The sequence below is a fragment of the Phyllostomus discolor genome, chromosome 13 (genome assembly GCF_004126475.2).
Source record: "Phyllostomus discolor isolate MPI-MPIP mPhyDis1 chromosome 13, mPhyDis1.pri.v3, whole genome shotgun sequence".
NCBI classification, from domain to species: domain Eukaryota; kingdom Metazoa; phylum Chordata; class Mammalia; order Chiroptera; family Phyllostomidae; genus Phyllostomus; species Phyllostomus discolor.
The window spans coordinates 25740912-25752049 of NC_040915.2; positions in this window are offsets into that span (position 1 = coordinate 25740912).

Here is an 11138-nt window from a genome sequence, read left to right on the forward strand (position 1 = left end):
TTACAGTTGTCCCATTTTTTCCTCCCCTTTATTTCCCTCTGCCCTGCACCCCCACTCCCAGCAGCATTACCTGGCCAAGTGGCTCAGTTGGTTGAGCATCATCCTGTGCACCACAGGGTTGCAGGTTCAATTCCTGGTCAGGGCACATGCCTGGATTATGGATTCAATTCCCAATCAGGATGTGTGGGATAGACAACCGATTAGTGTTTCTCTCTCATATCAATGTTTCTCTCTCCCTCCCTCTCTCTCTCCCTTCCTCTCTCTCTAAAAATCAATAAACATATCTTCAGGTGAAGATTAAAAAAATGAAAGAAAGAAAGAAAGAGAGAGAGAGAGAACCATATTGGAAATACAGCCAATAACACTGTGATAGCTGTGTACGGTGCCAGGTAGGTGTGTATGGAAATATAGAGGCAAGGGCACAAGTTTCAAAGTATATGATTGTCTAACTACTGTGTTGTACACCTGATACCAAAAAAATCATATTGAAAGTAAACTGTAATTAAAAAATAAAAAATAAACAAAAAATAAAGTGGCTCTTAATCCTAAAAAAAAAGATAAAATAAGAAATGTTCTCTTAAGTTTGTTTAAGTCCAGACCCACATAGTTTCCTACTCTGCCTTCGGCTCTTATCTGCCTAGTAATCTAGGGCAGATTCCCTCCCCACACCACCCCAACACACACACACACACACACACATACACACACACACACACACTGGTTGTACAAGTCAGCTGCCCTGTGGAATGTTCCGTGTTCTGGATTTCTCCCTCCCCTTGTGGTGTCATACTCCTTTCTTCCTATTTCTTATAAATGAAACTTAGCACTAGAGGTTTGGCTGGATTCAGATTTGACCTTTTGGCTAGAAGACATCACAGCTAGTGCCAGGCGCTTGAGACTCCATCACAGTTGTCTGATTGCTCCGTATTTAGAGACGCTAAGATTGATCAGCTTGCACCTTTCTCTTTTAAATGAACATTGTAATCTGAAGATCTCTTCATTTCAGTTTATATAGAATGTCCTCACTCTTCCTTACAGATACACATATATATTCCACTTAACAAAACACTGAGCGATGACAGACAGCTTCGGACCAACCCAACCACCTCTACAAGCAACACATTCAAGGGGTGGGCTCGGTGAGCACTAAAGCCCCACTGAAGCATTTCCTGCTCTGTAGGGTTGGCTCCTGCACAGCAGCTCCTGTGCTGTAGTGAAACCAACAGCAATCAAGCCTCAGCTACAACAGGGCAGTGCACACGGCCCACACAGAAGCGCACCTGGAGCGCCCAGCTTCGGCGACTGGGGAGGCTGCACCACTGGACCCTACAGGACACCTGCTACATAAGGCTACTCTGTGAAGACTGGCAGGTGTAGCAGCTGTCTACCTAATGCACAGAAACAAACTTAGGAAAGCAGCCAAAATGTGGAGACGAAGGAACAGGTCCCAAATGAAAGAACAGGCGAAATCTCCAGAAAAAGAACTAAATAAAATGAAGCAAGCAAACTACCAGATACAGAATTCAAAACAATGGTTATAAGGATGCTCAAGAAACTTAATGAGAATTTCAACAGCATGAAAAGGGACATGGAAACCATAAAAAAGGACGAGTCAGAAATGAAGGATACACTAATGGAAATGAAAAAAATAATTCACAGGGAATCAACAGTAGAGTGGATGAAGCCGAGAATCAAATCAGTGGTTTGGAATATAAGGAAGCAAAAAACTCCCCATCAGAACAGCAATAAGAAAAAGAAATTTAAAAAATGAGGATAGTGTAAGGAGCCTCTGGGACAACCTCAAGTGTACCAATATTCACATCATGGGGGTGCTGGAAGGAAAAGAGAAAGAGCAAGAAATTGAAAACCTATTTGAAAAAAAAATGATGACAGAAAAATTCCCTAACACAGTGGAGGAAATAGATATACAAGTCCAAGAAGCACAGAGTCCCAAACAAGATGAATCCAAAAGAGGTCCACACCAAAACACATCATAATCAACATGCAAAAGGTTAAAGACAAAGGGAGAATCTTAAAAGCAGCAAGAGAAAAGCAGAGGGAAGCTCTCATAAAAAGAGTAAGGGAGTCAGCTCCCATAAGACTGCCGGCTGATTTCTCAACAGAAACTTTGCGGGCCAGAAGGGAAAGTCAAGAAATATTCAAAGTGATGAAAAACAAGGACCTACAGCCAAGATTACTCTACCCAGAAAGGCTATATAGCTTAGAATTGAAGGACAGATAAAAAGCTTCCCAGACAAGAAAAAGCTAAAGGAGTTCATCACCACAAAACCAGTATTATGTGAAATGTTAAAGGGTCTTCTTTAATAAGCAGAAGGAAAAAAAAGATTAAAAATATGAACAATAAAATGTCAATAATACATATCTATTAACAACTGAATCTAAAAAAACTGAAATAAATGAATAAGCAGAACAGAAACAGACTCATAGACAGAGAACATTTTGACAGTTGCCAGTTGCAAGTGGGTTAGGGGCATGGGTGAAAAAGGTGAAAGGATTAAGAAGTACAGATTGGTTGTTACAGAATAGTCATGGGGATGTAAAGTACAGCATATGGAAATAGCCAATAATATTCTAATAACTATGTATGGTGTCAGATGGGTACAAGATTTATTGGGATGATCACTGAGTAAGTTATGTCTAATCACTGGGGTGTACATCTGAAACTAATACAATATTGATAGCTTTCCTTCAGTTAAGTATAACTGAAAAATTTAAAAATGATTAAATGGAAAACAAATTTAAAAGAGAAAAAATGAGGTATAAATATAATATTCAGTATTAAGGAGGTAATGACCACAAGAACTTGAAATAAAAACAGTTAAATGTGGTTATCTTTGCCAAATAGAATTGGGGATAAAGGATGAGAGAGATTTTTATTTAGTGTTTTACAATCTTGTTATGTTGGATTTTTATTACCATGTTTATCTCATCTTTATAATTTATAAAGTGGTGAACTTATTTTATATTATCTGAATGCTTACAATCAAGTTATACACCACAGAAGAATTAAAGTATCACAGATGGCAGTATCCTCCAGCAGTACGCTCATCTCTTTTGAAACATATATGTCACAAAGTATAATCATTTTTCTTTAAGAAGTGAAGTTTAGCAGCAGCATTAATGAGAAGCAAGGAGGCACTACATTTAAAGCTGCCGTGATCAGTATGCGGACAGTGATGTCTAACACCATAAAGCACTACGATGAATTAAGGGAAATAGCAGGACAGCAGCGAGAACATTAACCTAAAATTCGAAAGCAATTTAAATGTTCTGTGGTCAGCTATATTATATAATGGAAAACCATGTCCGTTTCTTCCTTAAGTGGACCAAGGCACTCCAGCATTACTAGTATTAGGCAGATATAATAGAAAAAAATGGATCCTGATTAAGGTTTTCTAGAATATGTTTGATGTTGAGTAATTTTCTTCTTATCCTCACAAGAAGACTTCTCTTTTCATTGCATTTAAAGAGAGAGGAAGAGAGAGAGAGAGAAACTTTGATGCAAATAGAAGCATCTATTCATTGTCTCCCAAATGCATGTCAGCATCCAGACCAGGTGTGGAACACACAACCCAGATATGTGACCGGACTGAGAATTTAACCCATAACCTTTTGGTTATGGAACGGCGCTCCAACCAGCTGAGCTGCGTCACCCAGGGAAATGTTGAGTAATTTTAGTAGAAGTCGTTCACTTCTTTCAAAACTAGTCATATTTAAATCATGGTTTTAAATATAATTCTGGGCAAATTTACTGACATCCAGAGAATGTGTGAATGTACATGAGTATGGGAGGGGGAACTGAATTTGCCAGAATCGGTGAGTAAAGATCACGTGACCCTCTCCCAGCTGTTAAATCCCTTAGAGAGCGTGAGAGTGTGGTAGCAGCTGTGTGTGTTTTCCTGCTGCTGTCGTTAGATGGATGAGTTTTGGTAGGCTTAGAAGGACTCACGTAAATGGCCAGAAAGAATGAAGTCAGCAAACCCCACGTAATGGAACATCTGTTTTTCCATCTTATAAATGGTAATTAAGGTAAATAAACTATTTGTTTGGTCCCAGGTAAAAACAAAACAAAATAAAAGAAACCTATATAATTTTATTAACTAATGTCACTCTAAGAAACTTATAAATGTTTTTAAAACATTCTCCTTTCCGATCTCTAAAAGAAAAAATAAATCATTGAGAGAAAATATCTAAATTGTTAGCTCCTTGAAATGGAGACTTTATGTCACAGTTTGTTTGTAAAGATGACCATAAAAGACTCGCCCAGGCCTGTGATGCTTTAATTATGTGCATGGAAGTTCGCTTTTTCAAAGGAGCCCTGGAGTGTGTCTTTTGCAAAGGAGTCTTGTATCAAAATTAATTAGTTTCTCAACTGTGTTTAGAAAGTTGCATTGTGACTTTTCTTCAGGCACGGTTGTTGAGTGGGCTGTTGAGTGTCAGTTACAATTACGTAGAAAGGCACCACCTAGAAGCTACTGGGTTAAAATACCACTACAGAGATGAAGTCAATGTTTTGCTTTCTCCCTTCTTCAGCAAGAAAACTGGCAGAAAATCTGACTCCTTAAAGATGGCCTCCAAGCACCACATGAAAACATTAGAATTATATGTGTTATAATTCAAATTACAACATAAAGGTAACTGAAAGTCCACTTAACAAAATTCATAAAACCAAATTAGAGAAATTTACCCAGGTTGGAAGACAGATTAAAAAAAAAAAAAAAAGGGAGTGTGCCTCCGGCCTGGCCCTGCCTGGAGGAAGGCCACCGCTCTGCAGTCCTCAGCCACGTGGGAGGACGAGCTTGCCACCAGTGCCTTTGAGAAAGACCGGGAGCATCTCCTTACCCCAGGCTAAGGCTCGAGAGCAATGAGACCCTCCCTGTGGTGTGGCCCGCGACACAGCACTTAGAGGACAGGCTCCTCTTGCTGACCTCGTGTATCTGACTCGTTCACTAAAGCACTTGGTCTGTCTTCTTCCTCTTTTCACTGTCTCCAAATTGCTTCCCCTCGTGGCTGTTCCCCTACTTTGTTCTGTTCATCCTGTCATCCTTTTCTTACCGGACCAGAACGGAATGAGTTCATTATATATTATGCTGCAATTTTGTGGCAGCAACTTCTTTATTTTTAATTTTGTAAGAGTGATATTTTCTAATAAAATAATTCACGTTTGTTGTACCTGGTTGTATTTATTTAGTTAAATTGTTTTCTTTAATTTTAAAAAAGGGTGCCTAGAGATCTTTTTACTTATTTACCTAAACTACAAAAGATAAATTAAATTGCTTTATGAAAATTTTAAAGAAGTGATATTAATGGGATTATCTGGAAAATGTCAGTCCAGTTAGAATCCACCCTACACACGATGGGGGAGCTACAGTGGAATGGCTACTGGGGAGGCCACGACAATGCCCACTAGGGAATCCTATATGCACTTGATTTGAATAAAAAATCCTCTTATCTAAATCTCAACATCTTATTTAGCTTCCGTGTAGCTTTAGTCCCAAATTTTTGTAAAGGGAAACACTGTGGTTGGATTTTAAGGTTAAGAGGTTACATTAAGCAATTATGGGACGGACACTCTGACTTCCAGATTGCAGCTAGCCATGTGACTTCCCTTTCAGAGTACATGTAATAATGCAAGTCTAGACTTGAAAAAACAAAACCAGTCTTTCAAATTATATGTCATATTCACTGTAAAAAATTCTGAAAAAGGACATAAGAGTAAAGATAAATAAATAAAACAAAGGCCATAATCCCAGGACCATGAAATACCCACTATCAACCTCATGGATCTCCTTTCAAATATTTTTCTGGGTACCTCTCTCTATACACACACATTTGAATGTCAGAATATCCTGGACAGTTGTGAACAGCATGAACACAGTGGGATCCAGGAGAAGGCACAAAACATTTCTTTATACTCCCTATCAAAACTCCTGTCAGTTGGTAGGCTGCCCCTCAGATGGAAGTCTTTTCATTTTCATTTCACTCTTGTGTGCGTGGTCTCAGGGCTCTCATTTGCACTCAGTGCTCTCCTCATTGCCCCGACCAGACATCGGTGCTGAGAGAGCTACTTCAGACCAGAGGTCCTGGGCACACCTGGATGGAAAACTCCAGGTCTTTCGTTCTTCAGGATGACACATTGACAAGACAAATTTCTCCCTCACCACTGACCACTTATCTTGGAACAATCTTATGCCAACCAACTCTTCTTTACTCGCCAAAAGCTTGATGTTGCAAATGACAGAAAACACAACTCACACTAGCTTAAACTACAAAGTGAATTTTTTGATGGACATGAGTGATAAGTCCAGCCTCAGGCAAGAGTTAGTTCAATGGCCCCAGTGAAGTCAACAGAGACCTCGTGTCTGGCTGTCTCCAGTGCAGGCTCCCCCCTCTGATTCCACGGTGCCCCTCTCCTGCCCTGTGGAGCACACATCCACACCCCAAGAACACGTCTTGCCTGCTCTTACACCAGCCTGGAGATTCACATTCCCTCAGAGGCCCGAACTGGGCCCCAGGAACATTCCTAAACACTGTGTTCCCAGGGTCAGGCAGGCCTGGGTCACATCCTCAAAACTCCTGCTCTGCGAGTGAGAGGTGGGTCCCTCCAGGAAAGTGCAGTGCCTTTCAAGGGGGAGAACTGGATGCTGGGCAGCAAAACCCAATGTCCACTACAGGCCCCTTCCCAGAAAGGGCTGGGGCAGGCAGATGGAGAAGGAAAACCCGCCCCCTCCAAATACGTGTCATTCTTTTTCTTACAAAAATGGCATTTTACAAAAATGCTGGGCTTTTTTAACTTACAAAGACACGCCCTTCACAATCCTGGGGCATCGATAAAGAGCTCTTGTGTTTGTAGAGTTTTTATACTTAGCGACTATGGATGAATGCCAGAGAGACAAGCTTGAGGTTACACTCAAACCAGCGCAAGAGCCAGCTTCGTGCACTCCTGAGCTGTCGACCCCACAGTACAGAGCAGCTCAGCACGGGTCCGCATTCTGCGCTACCACAACAGTTGCTTCTCTGAGAAGCTACTTGCTTTGTGATACTGCTCCTGCCCACATAATCAAACCTCTTCTGAGTAGAGGAAATGGGGAGGGGTATGAAAATTTGCCCTTAATAGCTCCGTGAGCCTCCCAGTAATGAAACTGAAAAGGATGAGAAGGGGTCTACCGTGGAGAAAATTCTGTCGGGCTACGTATGAGTCACTGTGGGAAGTCCTATCTGCAGTCTCATCTTGAAAAGGCAGGTCCCAGGACTTCTTCGTATAGAGGCCACGCTGGTGGGAGAGGTGTTGAGCATGTTCTCCGATGTGGCACCTTTTCTTTCTTTATTTGCTTATTAGTGATTTAATCCAGGTTCAGAGTAAAGTTAACCATGATCCTCAGTTCAAGGGACGTACATCTTAGCAAGTCTGCTGAGCACTTCGTCTTATTTTATTTCGTTTTACTATTTCCCTCTTTTGTCCCTGAACCACATTGTCATTTTTTAAAGGCATCAGCCTTTAAAAATTTTTTTTAAATTTATTGTTTTCAGAGAGAGAGAGAAGGAGAAGAAGTAAGAGAGAGAGAAAAACATCAATTTGTTGTTCCACTTATTTATGGATTCCTGACTGGGGATCGAACCTGCAACCTTGATGTATTTGAATGATCTTCTAACCAACTGAGCTATTAGGCCAGGGCTCCATATCATCATTTTTCACTTCTCATAGGAATCCACTTTATAAGAGAATGATAAGCAGTCTTCCAAAGTGCTTATTCCAGCTTACATTCTCACCGGTGGTAACAAGAACTCCACATCTTTGCCAATATCAGTAAGTCAGACTTTAATTTTTTTTTTCAATATGATGGGTGTATGATGATGTCACAACATGGCTTTAAGGTTCAACTATCATTTAATGGAAAATATAACAGATGTACTGAACAGTGCATAAACTTAAATTTACAGACACTCCAACCAACTAAGCTTCTGGGATATATATGTGTGTGTACGTATGTATTTGTATGTATATATATAATTATGGGGATTTTTTTCTTTGTCAAACTGGTAAGGATTTGTATCTTACTGTGGCCTTACTCAGCATTTCTCTCATTACTTCAAGGCTAAATAAGCACCTTTTCTTTTGTTTATGAACCATTAAGATTGGGGCAATCAACACCCTGAGGGCTCCTAAGAAATTTTTACCTCTCCCTTAAAGAATTTAAATTAGCCTGGCTGGCATAGCTCAGTGGATTGAGTGTGGGCTGAGAACCAAAGTGTCGCAGGTTCGATTCCTAGTCAGGGTACATTCCTGGGTTGCAGGCCATGACCCCCAGCAACTGTACATTGATGTTTCTCTCTCTCTCTCTCTTTCTCCCTCCCTTCCCTCTCTAAAAAATAAATAAATAAAATCTTTAAAAAATAAGAATTTAAATTAGGGGACTTGCCCATAATAAGAGTTATTATAAAAAACAAACAAACAACGTATTGACCTATCTATAGGGCCAGACAGACAACTAATTACTGAGTGTCCTGCTCCTCCTGCCAGATAAAGGACCCCTCCTCTCGGAGGCCCCAGCCCTCTGACATCATCCTTAGCTCATAATGTCCTCTGTTCCTTATTTTCTCTTTCTGGCTCCGAAGCTCTCTTGTATGTGCGTTCCTATGCACAGGGTCCGGCAGAAGTAATGCCTGCTTGAGTGTGGTTGGTAAGGTAATAATATGGCTGTAATAATTTAGTTTTAATTTGAACATTTCACCTAAAATGCCATATGGTATGCTTGAATGTGATATTGTTATGTTGTAGAATTCCATGCTTATGATTTTGTAATAAAAAGGGTGTTATTTGTGCTGGACCCTGTACATCACATAAGGCAAATCCTCCCCTTAACCCTCTTAACAAGGTCATCTTGGTTAGCTGGGCACCAAGTACATTTTTTAGTAATCTTATCAAACTAAAAATAAAAAATAACCTGGTAAAAATTTGATTGGCTTGCATTAAATTCACAGATCAATGTGAGGTAAATTTGACCTCTTTATAATATTGACTGTTCCAATCCATAAACATGCTTTCTCTTCTGTTTAGATTTTTTTTTTAAATCTTAATACAATTTAAAAAGTTTCTCCATAGAGATCTTCAACTTATTCTGTGATTTTTTTTCCCCTGGGTACTTCATGATATTGATGCTATCTTACACAGTATCTTATTGAAAATTTTTTGTTTGTTGCTGATGTTCTGAAATGCATTTTTGAATGTTTTTTCCTCTAACCAGTAAATTCTCTATTAATAAATTATTGGTAGATTGAATTTTCTATGTAGAAAAACATTTCCCGCAAATAATGACATTTTAGTTTCTTCTTTTTCAATACATTTTCTTAAAAGATTTTATTTATTTACTCTTAGAGAGGGGAAGGGAGGGAGAAAGAGAGGGTGAGAAACATCAATGTGTAAGAGATATACCAATCAGTTGCCTCTTGAATATACCCAACTGGGGACCTGGCCCACAACCCAGGCATGTACCCTGACTGGGAATTGAACCAGCGACCTTTTGTTTCACAGGCCAGTATTCAATTCACAGAGCCACACCAGCCAGGGTTCAATACATTTTTTATTTTACCATGCTGGTTAAGAAATCTAGTACAACCCTGGCTGGCGTAGCTCAGTGGATTGAGTGCGGGCTGTGAACCAAAGCATCGGAGGTTCGATTCCCAGTCAGGGCACATTCCTGGGTTGCAGGCAAGGGCCCCCAGCAACTGCGCATTGATGTTTCTCTCTCTCTCTTTCTCCCTCCCTTCCCTCTCTAAAAATAAATAAATAAAATCTTAAAACAAAGAAGCAATTATAAAAAAAGAAATCTAGTACATATTTAATACTTCTGATAGTAGGCATCATAGTTTCACTCCATCTCTTAAAGGAAAGAGTTTAGCTTTCCACCTTGGGTATAATACGTGCTGCAGGTTTTATGGAACTACCATCTATTGGATTAAGGAAGTTCTCTTCTATTCCTAAATATTCTAAGAGGTTTTCTTTTTTTCTTTTTCATGAATGGATTCTAAATTTTATAAAATGCCTTTTGTGCATCTGTTGAGATGATCAAGTGATTTTTCTCCTTTCATCTATTGTGACAGGTTACATTAATTTTCCATTTCCCATTTCTGAACTACCCATAGTTTAGCCATAAAACATTACCTTTTATTTTTTATGTATTATTAGGTTTGTGTGTGTGTGTGTGTGTGTGTGTGTGTTTAATGCTAGTCTCATAAAAAGAGCTGAAGAATGTTTCTTTTTTTCTATTCTCTAGGAGACTCTGCATAAGATTGGATTTTTTTTCTTTCTAGCAATCTTTGGTAGAACTTGCCAGCAAAGCCATTTTAAACAACTTGAAGTTTCTTCGTGATATTTCAATCACTGATTGTTTTAAATCATGTTATTCAAGTTCCCTATTCATCTACAATATTTTCATCTTATTTCTTACTGTCTAGTCTACATAATCTATAGTAATATCCCTTTTTATTTCTATTGTTCCTGTCTTCCTCCTTTTTTGTATCACTCTCCCTAGGAGGCAGCGGTAACTCAGGGCCCCAGGCTCCTGCACCGCCCAAGCCTCCAGGCCCCACCGCAGCCCTTTTGGATCAGATGTTTCCATTCAGATAATGAGCAAGCCTGAGACCTGAGTATGTTGCTTGGGGACAATTAGAATGGGTCTTCTCTTTCATCCTCTACATTAGATGGTGCCTATGAGATAGGTACCATAATTACCATAGTTCAGTAAATAGTAAAGCCCAAATTCTACCATGCCTGTTCTTTTCCTTTCTTTCTCTTTTAAACCTGTTTCAACTCTGCCATTTACTTGCTGAAGTGTCATGTGTGGCAAGTTACATTTGAGTCTCAATTTCCTCACACGAAATGGTTTTTATGTAATTTTCCAATTTGATTATGTATACACAAATATGGGCTCAGAGTATACCCAGCAACTTGTTTTTATCATATCTTAATCTTTCCACATCAGTGCTCTCATTCTTAGTGGCTCTTCATTGGTTGCATGGTATTCATAGTAGATCCCTTTATTTGTTGAATGAATGTGAAAATCAGCAAAGACCCACAAGGCATCTTTCCTTGTAGAGCCGATACAATGCCTTTCTGG